The sequence below is a fragment of the Vulpes vulpes genome, chromosome 1 (assembly GCF_048418805.1).
Source record: "Vulpes vulpes isolate BD-2025 chromosome 1, VulVul3, whole genome shotgun sequence".
NCBI classification, from domain to species: Eukaryota; Metazoa; Chordata; class Mammalia; order Carnivora; family Canidae; genus Vulpes; species Vulpes vulpes.
Genome location: NC_132780.1, coordinates 122,870,763 through 122,895,259, shown reverse-complemented (window position 1 = coordinate 122,895,259; position 24,497 = coordinate 122,870,763). Strand labels below are relative to the sequence as shown.

The following is a 24,497-nucleotide window of genomic DNA, read 5'->3' as shown; positions in this document are numbered from 1 at the left end:
ACTACACCATTTTAACCTTTCTGGTGCTCCTGTTCCCTTGCACAGAGCCAGCCACCCTGGGTAAAAAGGGAAGGCGGTGGTAAACTTTAAAACTTTTATGTTACATTGACTGATATTTGGAAATACTATATTCTTATAGAGGGACCTTATAAAGACTGTACTAGAATATAAGCAATACCAACCTTATAAGTAAGTAAATGAGGTCTTGGCATAATACTTCTGAGATCCTATAAAATCTGTGCCCATTGCACAGAAACCCTGGGGTGATATGGCTAGGAACCACTCAAATATACTGGCAGTTATGATTTCACAATGTCTCTCAAATTCACTCTTCCTTGCTGTTCCGCGGGTGCCACTCCATCAAAGCTTTCATCACATCTTTACCAGATTATTGCTACAGTTCCTGGCTGGATCTCACCCTTCTAGCTCCTCTGGGAAACCAAACTCTTTCTCATACATTTAAAAAAAAAAAAAATGTTGCTCCATCACTCGGGAACTTCCCATGGTTTATCCAGTCAATCACTTTGCCAATAGGTTGTAACTCCTTTGGGTGTCCGTCTGGGGCTTATTGTGTCTCTCTAATGATAAAACAAAATTTCACAGATGCCAGAATGGTAAGGGTAACTTTTTTTTTCTTTCCTCTCTTTCCTTTTCTTTCTACAGATAAGATGGGTTTATATTTTCCAGATAAGTTGAACAATATTTTCTGTATTTTCATACAGAAAATAGCTGTGCTCCAGAGAGACAAGCAGCTTATTGGCAAGAAAAGCAGGGCACCCCTGCCAGAGAAGGCCAGGGCCTTGGCAATCTCAGTTATGGGCAGCGACTTCAAACAAGCCAGAGGCCTGACCAGAATTGAGAAACCTGTGTAACAACCAAAGTGGGATATCCAGAACACTAGATTCATTGGATCTCCTTTAAACATTCTTCCATAAACATTTCTCAGGGATGAGCAGCCTTGATGATCAGCTGGGCTTCCGGTTCTCTGCACTGCTGGTCTAGATGTTTTGACAATTTGCTCAGTCACTCATCTAATCTGTTCTTATAAATGAGTTGTTCGGCAATCTGTATGCCTGGTCTGAATTTAGGCTTAAGGCCTAGTAGTTTGATCTAAGCTGGTACGGAGAGGATGGTAGGTTACACAATTCCAGGGTTTTATTCGTACTATATTCTAAAATGGAGCTCAAGTCTGTGGAATGTTTTTACTAAGGCTATTTTCTTATTTTTCAGCAAAAATGTACATGAAGGGCAAGAAGGCTTTTAGGAGACGGATTTAAATTCATCCAAGTTTTCAAAGGAAGGCTCACTGGAGATAGAAAACGTAGTGGTTAATACAATGGGCTTTGGAGTCGGGGATAGCTGGGTTCAAGAATCTGATTCTGTAACCTTGGGCATGTGACTTCGCCTTTTTGAGCACCAGTTGCATTGTCTCTGAAATATAAATACTGATCACTATCTTACGGGGCTGTGAGGGCTAAACAGAAAATGTATGTAGAACATACATACATACTGGCGTCTGGGATATGTATAGTGTCCCATAAATGGAGGCAGTCATATTTTCATTTCCAGATATCCTAGCAACCATGCTTACATTTTGCATCCTCAGCTGCATCTTGAAGGATCTAGAAATGTAAAGAGAGATGAAGAAAATAAAAACAAATTGGAAGAATGCATTTGGGTTTTTGGATTAATTTTCAATATTTGAGTTTGGTGAGGTTAAAAAGTCTCATAATTATAACCAAACCAGGCTGAGTACCTAAGTATTTTTCTCCTTCTTCTTCTTCTTCTTTCTTCTTCTTCTTCTTCTTCTTTTCTTCTTCTTCTTCTTCTTCTTCTTCTTCTTCTTCTTCTTCTTCTTCTTCTTCTTTCTTCTTCCTTCTCCTTCTTTCCTCTTTCTTTTAATAGACCTTTTTCCTCCTCCTCCTCCTCCTCCTCCTCCTCCTCCTCCTCCTCCTCCTCCTCCTCCTCCTCCTCCTTCTTCTTCTTCTTCTTCTTCTTCTTCTTCTTCTTCTTCTTCTTCTTCTTCTTCTTCTTCTTCTTCTTCTTTTTCCTGCTATAAATTGTGGTCCTTAGCGGAGCTATTGGGTGAGTAATGCTGGATGGTCTCTTGGTTGCAGGGTCCGCTTCTGATGACCCCCTTCATCTTCTGGTTCTTCTTCTGTGTCCCATACCTTGGTCCTCCCATTTCCTAACTTGGAAAGATGGGTGTCACCCTCCACTCTTTGCTCATTCTCAGCCTTCTCTCCAAGTAATCACCATATCCTATCAGTACAATGGACTCCATCTACTTCTTTCCATTTGGATTACATCACCCCCATTTGAGCCATGATTATGTCTCTCCTGAATAACTGCAATAGCTTCCCTGGCCTCCTCCCTTTGACCTTGCTTCATCCTGACACTACAGCCAAATATATCTTCTAAAAAGAAAATCTGATAATATTGTTTCCTTAGTTAAAATTTTCAATAGCATTCTATTGTTCTTAGGATACATTGTCACTCTTTAACATGGCTTATAAGACTTTTCTGATTTAGTTCTTACTAAATTCCCCTAGACACCCTTCTCTTTGCCTCTTTGCTTATGCTGGAAATTCTTCTCTGTGCTTCCATTTGCCTGTCTGACTCCTTTATATCTATCTGGCCTGTTATGTCTGTCCCCCCTTCCCATTCATATGTTGAAACCCCCAATATCTCAGAATGTGACTGTATTTGAAGATTGGGCCTTTCAAGATGTGATTAAGTTAAAATGAGGTCACTAGGGTGGGCCCTAATCCAATATGACTACTATCCTTATAAGAAGGGGAAATTAGGACACAAACATACAGATAAGACTATGAAAAGACAAAGGGAGAAGATGACCATAAAAGAGCCAAGGAGGAAGGCCTTAGTAGAAATCAGCCCTGCTGACAGCTTGATCTCAAATTTTAGCCTCTGAAATTGTGAGAAAACAAATTTCTGTTGGTTAAGTCATACAGTCTGTGGTACTTTGTTTTGACAGCCCTAGCAAACTAATACAAGGCCTCAGCTGAAGTGTTAATTCCCATCCCATTCCCCCCCCACCCATCTAGGACATCTGGGTTTCTCTGTTGCCTACTCCTGTGGCACTTTGTAATTTCTTTATTAGAGTTTTTACTACAGGGTTTTAGAATGGCCTGTTTTGCCTTTTTTATTATTTATTTTGCTTTTATGTTTTTGATCTGTACTGTCTAAACCATAAGCTTCATAGGTAGGGACTATGTCTATTTTGTTCAAGATTTTATCCCCAGTGCCTCACATAATGTCTTACACATTCTGGGCATTCAATAAATTGTTGAATGAAGGGATGAATGAATTGAGGATGATTAAAATCCTGGAGGTTAAAAAATTTTAATCAAAGGTCACCTAGATATGCAGGATGTAATTTTGAGTGTTGGAGTTGGTTAAAAGAATGTTAACTAGATTACAGTTCTCAGTGCAAAGATAGAAACCACCCCCTTTCCACCATTCTAGTTACAAAGCAATGCAAAAACCAGAGGACAGCAGAAGATGACATTGCTGAATGAAGCAAACCACTTTATTTTAACTCCAAATGGAACTAAAGATAACTGATTCAGATATAAGAAGAAAAATAAAGTGGCTGTAGGTTGAAATCAGACCCAGATTCAGTGCTGGCAAGTGGGTTCTTACCCTTCACATTCATAATTCTTCACTGGGCATCCTTGAGTCACGTTCCAATCCTCCTTCTAACTACCATTGCTCTTCCTCATTTAACCTGCAAGCCTACTGAGTAGGTGGGGCTGTCAGACAGCCAGAGCAGAGCCTGGAGACAAAGGGTGGAGTCAGGTATTATGAAGTCCGGGACAAGTAGTCAGACCAGAATTCTACCCAACCTGTTCTTAATGACTCACTTAACCTGTGAACCAGGATATTGGAAACCTGTATGACATATTCGACTACTTCCTGGTTTTGCAGTCAACTGTGGGGAGACAGTACACTTGCAGTACAATCTCCTCTTTGAATCAGCAATTAGTGTACATGATTTACATGATTTGCAAAATGCTTTTACGAAGCATATTAATATCTGAGAATTAAAAAAAAATCAAGTAGTATATTTTCTATGAGATAGCCAAGAAATTTAATTATTGTAAAACATTTCTTTGGTGAGCAAGAAAACCTAACCGGGGCTGAGAATATCTCAGCAAATATTTTTCTTTCTTATTCTTGTTGTTGAAGATCTTTGCTTTTGTTTATTTTTTTTTTTTTAAGATTTTATTTATTTATTCATGAGAGACACAGAGAGAAAGAGAGAGAGGAGCAGAGACACAGGCAGAAAGAGAAACAGGCTCCCTGGTGGGGAGCCCGATGTGGGATTTGATCCTGGGGATCACCCCTGAGCCGAAGGAGGCAGATGCTCAACCGCTGAACCACTTAGGCTTCCCATTTATTTATTTTTTTTAAAAAGATTTTATTTATTTGAGAGAGAGAGAGAGAGAGAGCTCACGAAGTGGGGGAGGAGCAGAGGGAGAGGGACAAGCAGACTCTGTGCTGAGTGCAGAGCCCTATGTGGGGCTTGATCCCACAACCCTGAGACTATGACCTGAGCTGAAATCAAGAGCTGCATGGTTTACCAGATGAGAAACCCAGGTGCTCCTACTCTTATTTTTTATTTATTTAATTATTTATTTATTTATTTATTTATTATTTATTTTGCTCTTATTTATTTTAAAAAATTCTTTTGTTGAAGTATAACATATAGGTGGTCCACAAATCATAAGCTCAATAAATGTTTTTGGTTTTTCAAATAACATTATCTCTCTGATCATGAAAACAATGTATGCACATTGTAGAGATATTTTATAATATTGAATATATTGTTAATATATTGTTATTATTAATTGTTAATACACTTAACAATCCCACTTACAATACCACCACACAGGGATCCTTTTTAACATTCTGTCTGGTAAGGAACTTTCCAGCCTTTTTCTATAGACTCTATTCAAATCTGTACTTTAAAACATTGTAATTGCATAGTTTATACTGGGTTTATTATTTTTATTGTGAATATTTCCCAATATCATCACATATTCCTCTACAATTTGACACTTAATGGCTGTATAGAATTTTATCCTGTGATCCTACTCTATTTAAATGATTCTGTATTATTGAACATTTAGGTTGTTTCCATTGTTTTGCTAATATAAATAATGCTGCATAAACATTGTTTTATAAAAAATCCTGCCCACATATATGATAAGTCAATAAATGATTAGAGGATGTTACTACTCCCAATTTCCTTAGTGAAGGTGATCAGATGCCCTGATTTTGTGGGTCTGGTTTACTTTATGTTTTCAAGTCCTAGGATCATTGGTGTTATGGAAACAGGGCCACAGCAGAGAAATATTCAATTGACGAAAGTGGAGTTAGAAGTAAAAGTGAATTTAGCAACTTATTTTAATAGGGAGGCTAATCACAGATACAAAATTGTTTAAGAAAGATATCTGAGAACCCATATAAATACTGAAAAATCAGTGTGTCCAGATAATATTTCAGGTCCTTACCAATATTTTTTACTTTTCTTATACTTTCTGCTGCCCATTCAAGCTAGTGGTCACCCTGTGCTCAACCATCTCTCAAAGGAGGGATGATACATGTTAGAAAGCAGAAGGTTAAAAGGCTGTCTCCTGTTTCTAAGGGGTCAAATTCTAGAATACAGGGTAGGTAGACAAGATGTCTGTCTGAAATGATAATGAGACTTGAAAATGTTATTCTGGCTAAGAGGAAGGGAAGTGATGAATGAACAGAGATCTCTGGGGACTTGGAAAAAAGGTGGATAGTAGCAAAACTTTAACGAGGCAGCCCTGCATGGATTCCTGTGCCTGGGTGTGAGGCAGGAGCAGAGGGGTACTGACTGGCATGGTAGGCATCTCCACTATAAACTGGATACACTTGAGATTTGGAACCAGTTTGTGACTCCTATTCCCTATCTTTGGCACCATATAAAGTTCTGAAACAGTAGAACAGTAGCATACCCCACAGCGAGTGAGGGAAAATAATTAAGTCAAAGAAATTAGGGCTGTTTTCTGTGAAATGAGAGCTCAAAACAGGAGCAGAAATTTAGAAAATCAAGTTAAATTTCTTTAATAAGCGAGCTTATCGTTTGAGATTTATACCCACTATAATTTCTCTATTTTCTGTAGAAATTAGCACAATTTTCAAAAATCCTAACAAGAGCATTAATGGGAAACAGCGTCATTCTCAGTTGCATTGCTTCAAATGCAGGTATATATTTTTATGAGGCATAAAGCTTTATGGTGCAAAGTTGTAGAATATATATAATTCATGCAAATTCTGATAGTATCTTGGAGTTATTTTTAAAATATCTGAAATTCCTTCACACTGTTTGAAAGGAATGAAATAGTGATTTGGGCATTTTAGGAACTGATTTATAGTATTTAGAAACTTTAGATTTTGCTTGAGAACTTTAAAAGTTTACTTCAGTTCTTTATATTACCTTTCAGTCCTGATTAATGATATCACATGTTTTACAATTCAGTAAAGTCAAAGAGAGGCTTATCACAATCTCTAATGCTCTGGCTTAATCTAAGAGTTAAGGTTGTAGTATTTAGAGCCTGGGCTCCATTCTCTCCAGTTATTCTTCAAAAATCACATTTCTCGTAATTGGATTTGTGGTAAGGATTGGACAGAGAACACTGCAGGTTGTATTATCTGGTAAATTCTCAGTGGGCAGCTTCACTTTCAAGCCTTTTCACCCAATTCGATTGGCCAACTAACTCTCAGAGGACTTTATTCAAACATAAGTGAATTAATGCTTCCTAAGGAGGAGATTTGGAAGTGAGACAGCAATAGAGATAGATATGAAAGGCTGAGAGGCAGACAAATAATGAATGGATAACTGCTTTTCTAAGGAGGTCTGAGTTAGAGTCCTAGCTCTTCCTTGGTATCTAGGTGACTTGGGGTAAGTGGGTTAAGGTTCTAGGCCCCGATTCTTCATGTGCCCCAACGGTGCTAATCTCTAGTGACTTGGCCGAGTGGACAGGCTCACATGAGAGGGCCTGCCGCAAGGGCCCTGGCTCTCGGGGGGCACTCAGTGCTCCGCCCCAGGGGAACTTCCTCTTTTCTGCTGAGGCTCCTTAACAGCAGCACATATATATGGAGATGGGCCATTTTACAGTCCCTGTCTCTTCCCAGAAGAAATGTATTGTTTTTTTGTTGTTATTTTTCATTTTTTTAAGTTGCAGAAAGATCAACTTTATTGAGGCTCCCCAGTCCTAGTTCCCTTCCTTCTGCATAGTCTCGGTTTCTCTGAGATGCCCAGTCCTCTGGGCAGTGATGAGACCCACTTTGCAGCCAGTGGGGGCATCTTTGAGGATGATGTCAAGTTTGCCGATGTGCTGAAGGGATGCCCCACGGGGCTCATGGCCACACCCTGCATGCGTGGCCAGCAATCCCTCTTATCCACATACTTGTGGTAGGCACAGTGGCCTTCAGGATGGGCTTGTAAGTGCAGCCACTTCTGGCCACTCCACCGACCACAGCTCTGTTGGCTGAGGTGATGACCTTCTTGGAGCCCAAGGGCAGCTTCACTTGGGTCTCCTTGGTCTCGGGTTGTGGGAGGTGACAATGACATCATTTGTGGAGGCTCTGGCCAGCTTGCCTCTGTCGCAGCCTTCTCCTCCAGGCAACACACCCGATGGTGCCTCATAATCTCAGGAATGGTGCCCGCTGGGAGTACATGGCTGATGCTGAGCTGGGCCTTCTTGCCGCAGGACAAGAACCAGCTAACGTGGATGCTTCAGCCATGAAGGATAGTTCTGTTTCTCACAGGGTGGGGATCCCAGAGGACCCCCCCAAGCCCGAAGGGTCCTCCATCCTATGGCATGGACGACATCTTCCTGATACCCTTGAGGTAACTGTGCAGCTCAGAGAAGTAGGTGCGCAGGCGCAGAGTGCCTTTGGTGCTCCACGTCTGTGCCACATGGGCCAGCGCCTCTGGTTCTCCCCAGCCACAGGGTGCTTGGCAGGGCCCTCAGGGTTACTGGCAGCTGCCCAGGGACCACTGCTGTCCCTGAGGGGAAGTTTTAAGGGTGCTTCTAGCCATGTATGGACTTAAAAAAAAAGATTTTATTTATTTATTTGGCAGAGGCAGAGAGCACAGGCAAGGCGAGCAGAAGGGAGAGGGAGAAGCAGGCTCCCTATGGAGCCGGATGTGGGGCTCCATCCCTGGACCTTGGGATCATGACCTGATTGGAAGTAGATGCTTAACCTACTGAGCCACCCAGGCACCCCACCATGTATGGATTTAAAAGCAGGTAGCTTCTCGCTCTCCTCTATACAGTTTGAAGGTATAGTTCTTGAAAGGATTTTGTTTATTTGATAGAGGGGGAGAGAGAGAGAGAGAGAGAGAGAGCATTCACTCCCCAGGGGGGAGGGGGGAGGGGCAGAGGGAGGGGGAGAAGCAGACTAAGCCTGGAGCCCAAGGTGGCTGATCCCAGGACCCTGAGATCATGACCTGATCTGAAGTAAGACGCTTGAGCACCCCCAATTCGAAGATGTTTTGCACGGACTAATCATACTGAGGGTTCCCTAAGTTCTGTTCTTGGAGCTATTGTGGTAACCAGTTGTATGGCTCTCCAGTTGATCCCGTCTGGTCTCATGGTGTTAGGTGGACAGGAGACAAGGACAAATACAGGAATTCTTATTCCCTCTCCTACTTCGGATTCTGACTAGGTGGAAGGAAGGGCTGGGGATCCCTGGGGGGCTCAGCGGTTCAGCGCCTGCCCTCAACCCAAGGCATGATCCTGGAGACCTGGGATCGAGTCCTGTGTTGGGCTCCCTGCATGGAGCCTGCTTCTCCCTCTGCCTCTCTCTCTCTCTCTCTCTCTCTCTCTCTCTCATGAATAAATAAATAAATAATCTTAAAAAAAAAAAAAAGAAAGGACTGAGGAAGTCAAGTGGAGATCTTACCTGAACCTGGCAGTTTGCTGAGGTGGTGAGTTTAGTCCCCATTATTTAGAGTTCATGGAAAACTGATGTTCTTTACCAGCAGAAAGGAAAAGTGAGGTTTTCGGAGGGCTTTCCAGCTTGGAATTTCCAAGTCTGAGCATCTGTAAGGCAGGGATCTTCAGATGTGTCAAGACAAGTCTGGGAATCTCTTTGTGGTAAGAGGAGGAGGAGGACACGTAAAGTTTGAAAACTCATGTTTGTATGTTTGGAACATAAAACATTGCTATTTTAAATAATTCAGACTTCATAAGAGAGGTAGTCTTTTTAAAATTCTTATTTAAGGGGTATGTGAGTGAATAAAGCTTGAGAAACTGCTTTCAGCTGTAAAAGAAGGTGCCAGAAAGCATAAATAAAGTTTAACCCCAGAGTCAGCTAAATAGGGAATCGATAGCAGTTTAATTAACAGAGACATAGCCAGACCTGAGGGATAGACCATCCAGCCCAGGGGCTGCCTAACTATAGCCCCGGGGGCCAAGTCCAGGCTGGCGGCTGAGATTTTTTAATGACCTATTAGCTAATAATGGTTTTTACATTCTTAGATGGCTGAAAATAAAAGAATAATATTTCATGACATGTGGAAATTATGGGAAATTAAAATTTCAGCATCCATAGCATTTTATTGGAACAGAGCAATGCTCATCTGTCTGTGTATCCTCCTTTGCTGTCCTTACGCTGCAGAGACAGTGTTGAGTAGTTGTGACCGTGTGTATCCCCAAGAAGCTTAAAGTTTATTATCTGACACTTCACAGAAAATAGTTGCTGACCCTCTTGGTCCAGCTCAGGGTTCGGGGAAAGAAATTCAGGCTCTGTAGGGGTAACGGGCTTGCTCAAGCTCAGATGATTAAACAGTAGTAGGTTCTTAATATTACTGATATTTCTCTTCAGCATGTCTTTTTAGTTATCATTATTATGTCAGCACTTGTCTCAATCTTTTCTACCTCCAGAGATCTTTCCTAACAGATTTCTTTTCTTTTCTTTTCTTTTTTTTCTTTTCTTTCTTTTCTTCTTTCTTTTTTCCTTTTCTTCTTTCTTTTCCTTTCCTTTCCTTTTTCTTCTTTCTTTCTTTCTTTCTTTCTTTCTTTCTTTCTTTCTTCTTTCTGATTTTATTTATTTACAAGAGAGAAAGAGAGAGAGAGAGTGAGAACAAGCAGGGGGAGCGGCAGGCAGAGGGAGAGGGAGAAACAGGCTTCCTGCTTATCAGGGAGCCCCAACATGGGGCTGGATCCCAGGACCCCTGGATCCCAGGACCCCGGGATGTTGACCCCTTCAGCTTCCTGAGCTGAAGGCAGACACGTAACTGGCTGAGTCGCCCGGGTGCCTCCTAACAGAATTTTCTAGAGCATATCCACAACTATATTTTTGACAAAGGCAGGATATGTTATGCTTTGCTTCTAATATCCTTTTAAAGGATAGTCAGCATTTTTGACCTGCCTGAAATGTCTATAAATTAGTTTCCAAATCAACTGGAAGGGTATTTATACCTTTTAAGGACTTTGTAGGCAATTAGAAGTCTATTGCCACCAAGTGGCCAATGGTATGTTGATTATGCTCGTCAAGCTGCTCGATCATAGAATTATCCTAGTGTCACAGGGTCTCACGGTTGGACCTGAAATTCCAGCCATTTAACAATGGATTGTTACGGAGATCATGATGCCGTCTAGTTGATTGTTAGAAATAAAAACATATATTTTTTTAAAGTAAGGATACATACCTACTTAGTCACTTTTAAAGCCAGATGTAAAGACATGCAAAACTACAAATGCACTTCGGTGCTCTCCTCGGTCCTCAGTTGTTACCAATCATAGATAAAACTGGCCCTGTTAGACCAATGACACCTCTCTAACTCATTCTGTTATTTTCAATTAAGTGGCCCTCAAAGATGTCTTAAAACAGTCTGATATTTAAAGTAACTCTTGTGGCTTGCAAGGATTTATTCCTCTTTTAAAAGAGAAGTTGGTGGCCTCTGTGACTCGGCGGACAGCCCAACAGAACGGGAGCCTGCTCACCTTCACAGCCTTTTCCTTTAGCACATGATGGTGAATTGTGTATTCATATTTTCTGCCCATTTTTATATTAAGTTTTTGGTCTTTGTTTCCTTTGATTTCTAAAAATAATTTATATATAAAGTATATTGCCCATTATCTGTGATGTATGTTGCAAATATCTTTCTTGCAGTGAGTGATTTGTCATTTGACTTTACTTTTGAGGTTCTCTTACATGATGTGACAGTTTTTAATTGTTTTGTAGTCAACTTCGTCAGTGTTTTCTTTTACTGAATTTGGATTTTGAGTCATAAAAAGCCTTTTCCCACATTCAAGTTTTAAAGGAATTTACCACTGATTTCATCTAGTATTTATTTGATCTTCTTATTTCTTACATTTAGAACATCTAATCCATTTGGAGTTATTTTTGTGTATGGTTTGAGGTATGGATCCAATTTTATTTTTTTCAAAATGGTTATCAAGTTGTCCTCACACCCTATAGATGCCCCAGTGATTCTTTTTTTTTAAAGATTTTATTTATTCACAAGAGACACAGAGAGAGAGGCAGAGACATAGGCAGAGGGAGGGGAAGCAGGAGCCTGATGTGGGACTCGATCCTCAGACTCTGGGATCGTACCCTGAGCCAAAGGCAGACGCTCAACCACTGAGCCACCCAGGCACCCCCACCCCCAGCCCAGTGATTTTTGATACTATGTTGATCACATTCGAAATTTCCATATGTATGAAGGTTTAATTCGGGACTTTGTGTTCTATTTATAGATCTGCCTATTTATGTGCTAGTACCAGACTAATTATAAGAAAAGAAAAGAAAAGAGAAAAGAAAGAAAAAAGAAAAGAGAAAGGAAAAGAAAGAAAAGAAAAGAAAAGAAAAGAAAAGAAAAAAAGAAAAGAAAAGAAAAAAAGAAAAGAAAAGAAAAGAAAAGAAAAGAAAAGAAAGAAAAGAAAAGAAAAGAAACGAAAAGAAAAGAAAAGAAAGAAACAGTCTGGTACATTTTTGTGAGTAGTTCTTTCACAACTTTATTTTTTTAGATATGGACATTGGTCTAAGCTTTTTATCTCTACTGGAGTCAATTGTTTTTTTGGAGTCAGTTTTGATAGACTGTATTTTAGAAAATTATCCATTTCATCCAGCTTTTCAAATGTATTTGCATAGTGAGGTTCAAAATATTAGCTTATGATTTAAAAAATATTTTATGTTTTAATGGTTATTATCCTTTTGGTACTTATTATTTTTATGATTTTAAAATTTTTTTCAGAGAACCAGAACTTTGATTTATTAGTTTTGCAATGTTTTTGTTCTTTAACTCATTAATTTTGGCTTTTAGATTTATTAGTTCCTTCCTTATCCTTTCTTTTGTTTACTGTTTTTATTTTTCTAGCTTTTTGAGTTGTGAATTTAACTCATTTATTTTCATTCTTAATTTTAATTGCTGTAAATGTTTATGAATTTTATGAACTACGAATTTTCCTCAGATCACAAAAGTGGATCCCATAGATTCTAATATGTAGTGTTTCTGTCTCATTATTTTTTTGCAAACTAAGTAATTTTAGGGAAAACTATTAATATTTTTCTTTTCCTCCAAAAGGTATTTAATGGAAAGTTTCTTTTCTTTTTCCAAACATATGGTATTATATTAATTTCAGGTATACAATATAATTCTGTGCATTACTTAGTGCTTATCAAGATAAATGTACTCTTAATGTCCTCCTTTATCTATTTCATTCTTCTCGCCACCCACCTTCCCTCTGGCCACCACCAGTTTGTCTTCTGTATTTAAGAGTTTTTTGTTTGTATCCTTTTTCTTTGACCATTTGTTTCTTAAATTCCACAATGAGTGAAATCATATGGTATTTGTCTTTCAGGAGTTATTTCACTTGGCTTTTTACTCTCTAGCTCCATCCATGTTGTTGCAAATGGCAACACCACCATTCTTTCTTATGGCTGAGGATATATATAACACACCATCTTTATCTATTCATCTATGAATGGACACTTGGGTTGCTTACATATCTTGGCTATTGTACATAATTCTTCAGTAAATGTAGGGGTGCATATCTTTTCAAATTAGTGTTTTCATTTTCTTTGGGTAGATATCCAGTAGTGGAATTATTGGATTATATGGTAATTCTATTTTTAATTTTTTGAGGAAACTCCGTACTGTTTTCACAGTGGCAGTACCAGTTTGCATTCCTACCAACAGTGCACAAAGTTTTCTTTTTTTTTTTTTTCAAAGTTTTCTTTTTCTCCACCTCTTCACCAATATTTCTTATTTCTTGTGTTTCTGATTTTAGCTACTCTCACAGGTATAAGATATCTCACTGTGATTTTGATTTGCATTTCCCTGATGATAAGTGATGCTGAGCACCTTTTCATGTGGCTGTTGGCCATCTGTATGTCTTCTTTGGGGAAGTGTTTATTTATGTTCTCTTCTTTATCAGATTTAACATTTGCAAGTATCTTCTCCCATTTTGTTTTCTTACGGTTACTTTGCTGTGCAAAAGCTTTTTATTTTGTGTAGTTCCAATAGTTTAATTTTGCTTTTGTTTCCTTTGCCCAATAAGACATAATTAGAAAAAGGTTTCTATGGCCAATGTCAAAGAAATGACTGCCTGTGTTTTCTTCTGAACATTTTATGGCTTCAGGTCTTGCATATAGGTATTTAATTCATTTTTAGTGTATTTTTGTGTATGGTATAAGAAAGTAGTCCAGTTACATTCTTTTGCATGTAGCTATTCAGTTTTCCCAGCACCATTTGTTGAAGAGACCATCTTTTCCCTATCGTATAGCCTTGCCCCATTTGTCATAGATATATTGACCATGGTGTGAGTTTATTTCTGGGCTCTCTGTTCTGTTTTATTGATTGTCCTATTGATCTGTTGTTGTGCCAGTACCATGATGTTTTGGTTATTACAGCTCTGTAGTACATCTTGAGATCTGGGATTGTGATACATTCAGGATTGTTCTTCTTTCTCAAGATTGCTTTGGCTGTCTTGGGTCTTTTGTGGTTCCATACAAATTTTATTATTTTTTGTTCTAGTTCTGTTAAAAATTGTCGCATTAAATCTGTAGACTGCTTTGGGTAGTATGGACATTTAAACAATATTGGTTCTTCCGATTAGTGAGCATAGTCTATCTTTCCATTTGTTTGTGTCCATCTTCATTTTCCTTCATCAGTGTTTTATGATTTTCAGAGCGCAGGTCTTTCACTTCCTTGGTTAAGTTTATTCCTAAGTATTTTATTATTTTCGGTACAATTGTAAATGGGTTTGTTTCTTAATTTCTTTTTCTGCTATGTTTAACAGAAGGCTTCTTAACCTCAAGGTGGAATTGCCTTTTTGGTTTTGGTTTTGGCATTAATGTCTAGTTTTATTACATTGTGATTATCTTAAATCTCTTTTTAAATAGTACGCATCTGTTTTTCCACTGATTTATTGAAGAAACTAGATCATTTATCTCATGTTGTTACGTATCTTGGATTTGGCTGCTTGCTTCCTCATATTGTCATTTAACCTTTTTTTTTTATATTCCATGTTTTCTGTAAATTGCTAGTTACACCTCAGGCTTGATTAGATTTAGGTATAATGTTTTATGCAGTAATATTCATGGGGATGCTACATACTTCCCATTGTGCTAGATCATGAAACATGTAATGTTGTTTCACTTCAGTGATACAGATAATTATTCACTGGGTTTAGGTGAGTAAGCCTGATCCTCCATTGTAAACTTGACTGTCAGCCTTTCGTGTAATAGTTTTAGTATCCACTGATGTTGTACACTTGACCTATTATTTTATTAGATGTAGCAAAACAATGATTTTCCTTTTCACTCCTTTTGTTATTTTTGGTTGTTGTGGTTCTGTTTATTTTTTGATAGCTTTATTAAGGTATAATTGATGGATAATAAAATATGTATATTTTAAGCATACAGTTTAATTAGTTTGACATATTTATACACTTACACTATTATATAATGCATTATTAAATATTATATATTAATAACTAAATTTTTCTATAAAGAAGAATTTTTCATCATCAATTATTAGCTTACCCTAAAATTCAGTTAGTTCATATAGGGAAAGTCAAGCTAACTGTTGATTCTTTCACTTAATTTATCAGTTAACAGATAATAATTTGATGCTGTGGAAACTTCCTGTAGTAAAGGTTTTTTTTTTCCAACACTTTCTTGGAAGTGGTGGATTGGAAGGGTATTATTATGAAGCATGCATTTTTATATATTTGAAATGTTTCAGTCAATTATAGTCACTGTCTTTTTATTGCTACTTATGTTGGCTATTATATCTTTAAAATAGAATTTCAATAGTCTTTGATAACTTCTTTGCTTTTTTTGACACAAAAATGTCATAGATTCATCTTGTATATTTTCTGCCACAAACCTGGCATCAGCCATTTTTCTAAGGATTCTTAGAAAGGATCAAGTTAGTGGGGATTGGTAATTAGAGCTATGAGCCTTTATGTTTTCATTATTAATCCTTCTAAAATGATATATTGGTTCATTACTGACATACTTTAATGATATACATTATTGAATTAATACCTCTTATATTGTTTAAGCTAACGGTGTTTAGGTTTGCTTTTTAAATATCAGAGCTAAGTAATAATCTATGGGTATTTAAAGTAACATTGTTATATCTTGCCTGTTATCTTTACTCATGCAGTCAGATTTTTAAAAAATTATTTATTTATTTATTTATTTATTTATTTATTTATTTATTGTCAACGGGGGTGGGGGGAGGAGTAGAAGGAGAGGGAGAGAGAGAATCCCAAGCAGGCTGCATGTTGAGTGTGGAGCCTGACAAGGGGCTTGATTTCAAGACCCTGAGATCATGACCTGAGCCAAAATCTAGAGTCAGATGCTTTACTGACTGAGTCACCTAGGGTGCCCCTTTAGTCAGATTTTACTTTCCACAAAAACTACTTAGAAAGGGCACTGGTACCAACAAGTTGGGAGACCAGGGAACTCAGGCTCACTCTACAGAGGGTAAGAACTTGAGTGAACTACCATCTCTCTGTTGTAAATTTTGGACTCCTCTCTACTTAGGCAGGGGTAAAGACAGTGACCTATCTTTGAGGACAGCTGATAGCTGTATATGCTATTGGTATGTAGTACCCATGTATTGGACATTGACAATCAGTCTAGCCAGATAAGTAAAGACAGCCAAGAGAGGTGATAAGAGTGGCCAGATAAGTTAGAGATACTTGCTCCTTTTTACCTTTCAGCCCAAGAAGAGGGAGAGGGGTAGGAGTGAAAGAATAGACCATAGCCATTTCTCATTCTGAGTCTCTCAAGCCAAAACTGGCCTGTTGATGGGATGAGGAGAAGGTGTCATCATCAAATTGGATCTGAAATTCAAATTTTACTAATACTAGCATATTTAATAAATAAAAGTATCTGGAAAGACATAGATTTTGCCCAAAATGTTGTTAAGGGATGGGAAAAAAAGATTCAGTAAAGCCTGGTCAAAGACAGTGAGGGATGGGAGAAAAGTTAAACTATTTGAGTACGTAGCCCATTGTGTTCAGAATGTGCAATAAACCAGGTGTATTTTGTAACCATAATGGGAAAGGTACATTTTTTGTGCATCAATATAAGAAACCGAGATTCTGGAATAGAAAATTTAGAAGGATTTTCTGTACTTTAGAGATTGATAATCTCCCCTACTCACTCATTTCAGGCTTTTCCTGTAATTCAGTTATTATCCACTAGGTGGCAGAAGATATCTTGGTTATGTTATCCACAAGTTCAAATTCTAATTTTATGCTCAGCTTTCATTGTAGATTTTAGCTGTATGTTTTTCAAATAAAAACTAGCAACATTATTTAAGTATTTTAATAGAAGCTTTAAGTATACTTTAATACAAATAGGAAATATTGATCAGGGATGCCTGGCGGGGCTCAGCGGTTGAGCGTCTGCCTTCAGCGGCCGCATGATTCCAGGGTCTTGGGATCGAATCCCACGTCAAGCTCCCGGCATGGAGCCTGCTTCTCCCTCTACCTGTGTCTCTGCCTCTCTCTGTGTCTCTCATGAATAAATAAATAAAATCTTTTTTTAAAAAAAGGAAATGTTGGTCAGTCAAAAAAAAAAAAGTCTAAAAGGCAAACTACATAGAGGTCTTTTTCATTATATTGCTAGCTAATTCTGTTCTTATCTTTAGACTGACTAGAATATTTTTTAATTCCCTCTGATGTCGTTTTAGAGTAATATGTCAATGGGAAATGGCTGGCACAGTTCTGAGATGTCAGTTAAATTGGATAACACAAATTTATTGCAGTTTCCCTCTGCTACTGGTTCTAGGATGTTGGGGTTTAGGGAATAATTTTTGTGTCTGTCTTTTTTTTTTTTTACTTGTCCATAAGTTTCCATTTCTTATTTTCAGAGTTTCATTTTTATCCCTTCTATTGGCAAAACCAAGAAATGAAAATCTCTGACCTGCTGAGACCAAAAATCCCCATTCCACCAGGTTACTTTCTTCAATCAGAGGGCAGTAATTTTCCACTGATTCACAGAATGACATCACTTTTTTCCCATCAGCTTTCTAACTGGAAACTCATTTAAACTACTTTACATATGATAGTACTTATCTTGCCATATCCTAGCCACAACTCTGAGTTCATACAAATGATTTTAGAAAGTTCTGTACACAAAGGGCATTTTAAACCAAAATGTAAAATTTCTGAGCAATAGTTCAACAAATATGTATAATTGGTTCTAGAAAATAAATTCCCCGCTTTTTATTACAAAGTTTCTAAACATTAAAAAAATAGTGCAATAAATACCCCTACACCAGTACTCAAATAATTAGTATTCTCCACATATTTAAATATATATATTTTTGGTGAAACACTTTAAAATTGCAGATACTGTGACTATTTATCCCTGAAGAGTAGAGGCATGTCCCCTAAAACGAGGACATTCTCTTACATAACTGTATTATTATTCCTAATAAAAAATTTTAAAAATATTTAATTTATTTATTTGAGAGAGATCTAGAGAGGGAGACAGAGCACAGAGGAAGAGGGAGAAGCAGACTCCCCACCGAGCAGGGAGCCTGATGCGGGGCTCCATCCCAGGACCCTGGGATCATAACCTGAGCCAAAGGCAGATGCTTAACCTTCTGAACCACCCAGGTGCCCCACCCCTAAGAAAATTAATACTTCCTTAATTTTATCTTATAACCAGTCTATATTTACATTACCCCAACTTTCCTCGTTTAAATTTAACACATTACTTTTGGTTACTATTCAGAATATTATAATCTAGAAAGGTTAAAAAAATTTTTTAAATAATGGTACTTTTTTTTCAAAGACTTTATTTATTTATTCATGAGAGAAAGAGAGAGGCAGAGACACAGGAAGAGGGAGAAGCAGGCTCCATGCAGGGAGCCTGATGTGGGACTCGATCCTGGGACCCCAGGATCACGCCCTGAGCCAAAGGCAGACACTTAACCACTGAGCCACCCAGACATCCCATGGTACTGACTTTTTGAAGAGAACAGTACGGTTGTCTTATAGAATGTCCAATATTTTGGATTTGTCTGACTTCTCCTTATAGTGTCACTTGACTCTAAGAGTATATAGTCAAATTAATTTGATGACAATCAATTCCTTATTATCATGTGAAAGTTTTCAGAAGTTGCGGTGGTTTGAAGCCACAAAATGTTTTTACTCCCTCTTTTATAGTTCTGGAAGACTTGCAACCAGAGAGTGCCAGAGCAGGAAAGCCCACCCCAACCGACACATTAGGAAGGGTATAATAGATTTCTATTGCTGCTGTTACAAGTTGCCACAAATATGGTGGCTTAAAAGGGTGCAGATTTGTTATAGTTCTGGAGATCAGAAGTCCAAATGGGTCTTGGTTAAATTTTTTTTACAAATCCTCCTTTTTGGGAGGGAGGCTGAGAAACAATAATTTATTGTATGGGGAGCCCCCAGAAGCCTTCTCCCCAGGAACCTTTGGGGACTCCAAAGGGGCATGGGGGCTCCAGGAGCTTCCTGAGAGGACCGTGTGTTGGGGTGGGGAGGCGACACATTCAGTCCCAGGCACACTGAACATCCGCTCAGGAAGGGAGGTGCCAGACAAACCCCCTTCCAAGGAGGGGGGTGCAGGAAGGCACAGCGGCAGCGAAGTTGTTGGCAGGGCTGTATTCCTTTCTGAAGACTAAGGGAAACTTTGTTCCTTTTTCCAGCTTCTCTAGGCGATGCCTTGGCTTATGGTCGCTTCCTTCATCTTCAAAGTCAGCAGTGTAACATCTTTAGGTCTCTCTCTGACCCTGACCATGACTTTCCTGCTTCCCTCCTCCACTTATAAAAACTACTGTGATTACACTGGGCCCACCTGAACGTAATCTAGGATATTCTTCCTATTTCAGCTAATCAGAATCTTAGTTCCATAATAGCCTAATTCGTTCTTGCCATGTACATAACATATTCAGAGGTTCCAGGGTGTAGGTTGAAAACATTGTTTGGGACCACTCTGCTGCCTATGATAGGAGGTGACCCAACAAGGATTTATAAGTTACTCTCAAGAATCTTTTCAATACCCTGCAAACTTATTTGTTTATTTTGCACTGGAATTCAGTAAAAGGTGGCCCTTTGATGAACTCTGGTATAACTGAAGTCAGATAGTTTCATTTGCTAGTTTTATTTTGATAACGAAGTAAGTGTTTTCCTTGACTATAATTGAAGCATCTAAATGGTTCCAATCTTCGACTCAACCTCTTAAATTCTAGGTTTCTTCTCCTGTCACTTCCAGTTATGGTGAACAAATCCATAAACGTAGGTGGGTCACGCATACCTCCTTCTGGGTTATCTGTTCAAGTCAGAACTGAAGTGGGTCATGCTATTGACATCCAGGCTCATGTTGCGTTAATACTTGACCAAAAGGTGAAGTTCTGGTGTGTGGTATAGGGCCACTTAGCATCCACAGGGCCTTCTGGGTGCTGACCTCTTGTTATGATACTTTTTATAACTGCTAATACAATAGAAATTTTGTTTCTGGCTCAAATATTTTTCTCAGACTTAAGAAAAACGAGACTAATTGATGCCTTATTAATGCAATAAAATCTGTCCCACTAATGTTGATGGGGTTTTTCTGAAATGGCAAATAAAAATTGTTGGATATCATTGGTCAGGTAGGGAAATCTAGGGAAAGGAAAATGGTAAGATTTTTAGTTAGTAGAGTGCAATGTTTTAAGGTGAATTAGGTGGATTTTGGGGGCAGGAAGGCAAAATAAGAAGGAAGAAACTATAGAATCTTGGGTAGACAACAGTTTGTCGAGCTAAGAAAATATCTGGAGTTGAACCAGAGGCTTCAATTTAAGTTAAAATCTCTACTCTTGGGTGCCCTGATTATGAGGGCTACTCTGCAAGTTAATGATATTTATAATGGGAAAATCTACAACCTCCACCTTGAGAAATATCTGGAAGAAGTTTGGGAGGGGCTTGTGCAGTAAACCAAGGAAGTGATTTTGAGGACGTGGTCTTGGATTCCAAATAACAGTGATTATATAAACCTGTGAGCTCAAGAACATCTCGGGAACCTCAGCTATGTTGAAAGTCCCATGAAAGTGGTTGTGTCAGGGGGAGTAAACTAGTGTTTTTGTGTATCCACATTGTGTTATTTGCCCTGCCCAGTGGCCACTGCTACTTGGGTGGGAACCTCAGGGCGATGGGAACTTGGAGCTTATTCTTCAGCGTGTTCTTAGACCCTGACTAAGCGGGCCACCTGCATGAGCAAACAGAGAAAGTAGAGATACTGCAGAATGTGCATCACCCACATTAAGGAACCTGCTGGAAATAGGACCCCAGCAATGGAGGGGGTCTCAAAGGAACACATGGAAATACTCATGAGCAAGAGTAATCTGTAAGCACCTGCTGGTACCAGTCAGTATGGGGACTTTCAGGCCCAGTTTCCTTTTCCTTTCCCTCTGTGCCCCATCTGTGAGGAGTTGAGCCAGATGTGTAGGGAGGAGAGGGCATAACACCTGTGTGATAAATAGAGAAATGGCTGACCATAGCCCCTTTCCTGACTAAGGGCTCCTCTCTTCGGCAGGAGGCCTGAGCTGAGGGAAAGGGAGGGGGACTTAATTAAACCAAGAGTTTGTAACAAGAAACCAGACATTTGAATTACTGATTAGGAACTCGTATCACTTAACAGTTACCAGAAAAATCGTACTTAAGTTTTTACTTAGGGAAAAGAGAACTAACCCCATGGAACAGATTTAGGTGGAAGGGAAACAAAAATAAAGTTCCTTTAGGATTATATCCCATGAGTTTGCTTTTTTAATATGATTATTGCAGTTGTGAAAGTTTAGGACATAGATGTCTGGTGCCTTAGTTAGCAGGCTAGGGGAGAGGGGAAAGGTCAAAAGAGATCGGGGGACACTAATAATACTCTATTTGTTTTATATTTTGGTTAAAGTTTACTTACCACACCTGTATAACAAAGGAAGTGTGTTTTAAAATTATTCAAATTATTCTTTGAATGTTTTACCTTCCACCTTATTTTTAAAGTTTTTTTCTTTTCTTTTCTTTTTAAAGATTTATTTATTTGTCTTTAGAGAGAGAGGACACAAGCAGGAGGTGCAGGAGAAAGAATCCCCAGCAGACTCCTTGAGGGGCTCCATCCCAGGCTCCACTCAGGGCTCAACCCCACAACCCTGAGATCATGACCTGAACCAAAATCAAGAGTCTGATGCTTAACTGACCTAGCCAGGCAGGCGCCCCCAACCTTCTACCTCATTTAAGGTCACTTAATATTGGCCAGGGTATAGGGAAATGGATTAACACTCTCCATATCTTATCCAGTCAAGAATTCTGATGGATTTAGCTCAAGAGCCCATAAATGATTTCCTCTAACCTAACCTACTGTCCACTATAGTCTTGGCTTTATTAGCCCTTACATCGTGGCTAAAATACCACAGGGAAGGCTGTTTCTTTGTCTGTTCCTCCTTCCCTCTCTTCCACCCTCCCTTATTTCAACGATATTTTATAACATTGCAAAAGAAAGAAGCAAACACAATGTTTTCCTTTCCTGTATTTTCTCTTCTTCCTTTTCAATGAAACTTCATTTGTATTATTCTGTGCAGTATTCTGTGTCCTGCTCTCCCCCTTAATGTTACTTCTAAACTTGATGACATGTCTTGATATAGTGCACACGCTTGTCATAGCTGTTGTTCATGGGCCCTCCTGCAATGGGATTATAGTATAATTTCCTTAGCCATGGCCTGGATGTGGGGCATCTGGATTCTTTCCTGTTTGTACCACAGAACATCAGCAGTGTGTGAGTGCTCTCTTGGGTGCAGGCTCCGGGCATGTGGCTCAGGTGGGTTCTCATGTAGCTCGAACATGTTGCTGCTAATTCACTGTTTCCTGCTGGATTATTTCCTTGGGAGTGTATACATAAAAGAGAAATTACTGGCACAGAGGCTGAGAAGGATCTCTTAAAAGGCTTTTAAACTTTTTGCCAAAGGACAATCCAGAAAATGAACCAGCCTGAAGTTAGTGTATCTAAGAGAGGACCTCAGAAGATCCAGGGGATTGGCCAACCTCCAAGAAGGCCTTGCTGATATGCTTTAAGGAATTACTTTTTGAACTTTGTTGCAAAGGTCTGAATTTTATTTGAATATTTTTGCCTTTTACTAAAATTTTGGCTGCTTGGCAGACTTTCAGGTTCTCTTTGTTTGAGTGTTTGATGGACTGACTTCTTTTATGACAACTTGGGGCCAGTCAAATCACCGATATTCTATTGTGTGATTTTTTTTTTAGCTGATCAATTCTTTCTTATTTTCTTGGCTGATTTTTAAACATTTTCTATTATGGAAAATTTTAAAAACTACAAAAATGGAGTAGAAATATGGAGCCCCACGTACTCATTATCTGCTTCACCAACCATTAACTTTCTGTTGCTCTTTCTTTTCTTATCTCCCTATATACTTATTCCCCCCCACCCCCGCATTGTGATATTTTATTTTATTTATTTATTTTTAAAGATTTATTTATTTGTTTTGGAGAGACAGAGCACGCACGAGTATGGGGGGCAGGTGGGCAGAGGAGGACGGGAAGAGAAAGAGTTTTGAGCAGACTTTGTGCTGAGTGCCGAGCCCTGTGCAGGGGCTTGATCTAATGACCCCTGAGATCACAACCTGAGCCGAATCCAAGAGTCAGATGCTTAACGGACTGTACCACCCCAGCGCCCCAACACATTGTGACATTTTAAAGCAAATCCCAGACATCATATGATTTCACTCATAAATACTTCACTCTGCATCACATCTTATTAAATGATCACAGTGCATATGGCAAAGCCAATAGAATAAAATGTTGACAGTCAGTGAATTTGGGTAGAAGGTATATATGTAGTCTTTGTATGACTTATTTTTACAAATTTTCTGTTTGAAATTATTTCTAAATAAAAAGTAAAAAAACAAAAATGAAAACACCCCATCCAACCAAACAAAAAATATGACCATAAGACATAACCATTATCACATCTGATAATCCAAGAACAGTTTTTTTCTTGTTTTACTATAAACCATGCCCTTGGAAAGAAATTACGGGGAAAACTCAGATAAATATTAAACAGAAAATAAAATCACTCACAATTCTAACACCCAGACACAATCACTATGTAATGATCATGTATTTTTCTCCAGGCCGTTGAACAGACACAGATACACACAAAATATGCCTGTCATTCAAAAAATCAAGTAGTACTAATGGGCTTATAATCAAGCACATAATTCCCATCATCCCATCCCCTCCAGTTTCACTGCCTGAAGTCCCAGCTCCTGTGTGCTCTCTCTTATCTCTAGCAGGCTCTAATGGCAGCTCTGTTTTCAGGATGGTACTTTCTTATCTATCACAGCTGTTAAGATGAAAGGGAATCTTACTTTTCTTACCTTTTGTCAGGAGAGTGTGTTTTTCATTCTGTGTTTGATCTTTAAAATGTTTTGATTGTGGGCATTGTGTACTGCAGATTGGCTTGTCCATCATCCACTGTGACCTCTTTTTTTTTCTTTAAGATTTTATTTATTTATTCATGAGAGACACAGATTGAGAGAGAGAGGCAGAGACACAGGCAGAGGGAGAAGCAGGCTCCCTGCAGGGAGCCAGATGCGGGACTCATCTGGGGAATCCAGGATCACGCCCTGGGCCGAAGGCAGGCGCCAAACCTCTGAGCCACCCAGGGATCCCTATACGGTGATTCCCGCCCCCCACCCCCCAGATGTCTTTCTACCACGTCTCCCTATACCATAGAGGCTGAACAGCAAAAGCCACATTACCACACTCCCTTGCACGCAGCCAGTGGGAGGCCTGGAAGGTTGATGTGAATGGGGCCAAGCACAGTGGCAGAAGGGTTTGGTTCCTCCAGTTACAGTGAAGAGTCTTGTGTTCAGTTGCCTGTGCCATGGGTGTAAATGGAAGGCAGGGGAAGTAGTGAAGTTTTTGCCAGAAGAACCCCAGGGAGGGATT

At 39.0% G+C, this 24,497-nt stretch overlaps 1 long non-coding RNA gene and 1 pseudogene across 1 annotated transcript in view; one reads left to right on the top strand and one right to left on the bottom strand.

Moving 5' to 3' along the window:
* Positions 1-7,268: 7,268 nt before the first annotated feature.
* LOC112913704 (large ribosomal subunit protein uL2-like) lies at positions 7,269-9,198 on the bottom strand (annotated as a pseudogene).
* Positions 9,199-11,765: 2,567 nt separating this feature from the next.
* LOC140594246 (uncharacterized) overlaps positions 11,766-24,497 on the top strand; it is a 56,103-nt gene continuing 43,371 nt past the window's right edge. The window contains exon 1 of the long non-coding RNA XR_011994983.1: positions 11,766-12,002. This is a non-coding gene — a long non-coding RNA (uncharacterized lncRNA). The remainder of the gene's footprint in view (positions 12,003-24,497) is intronic.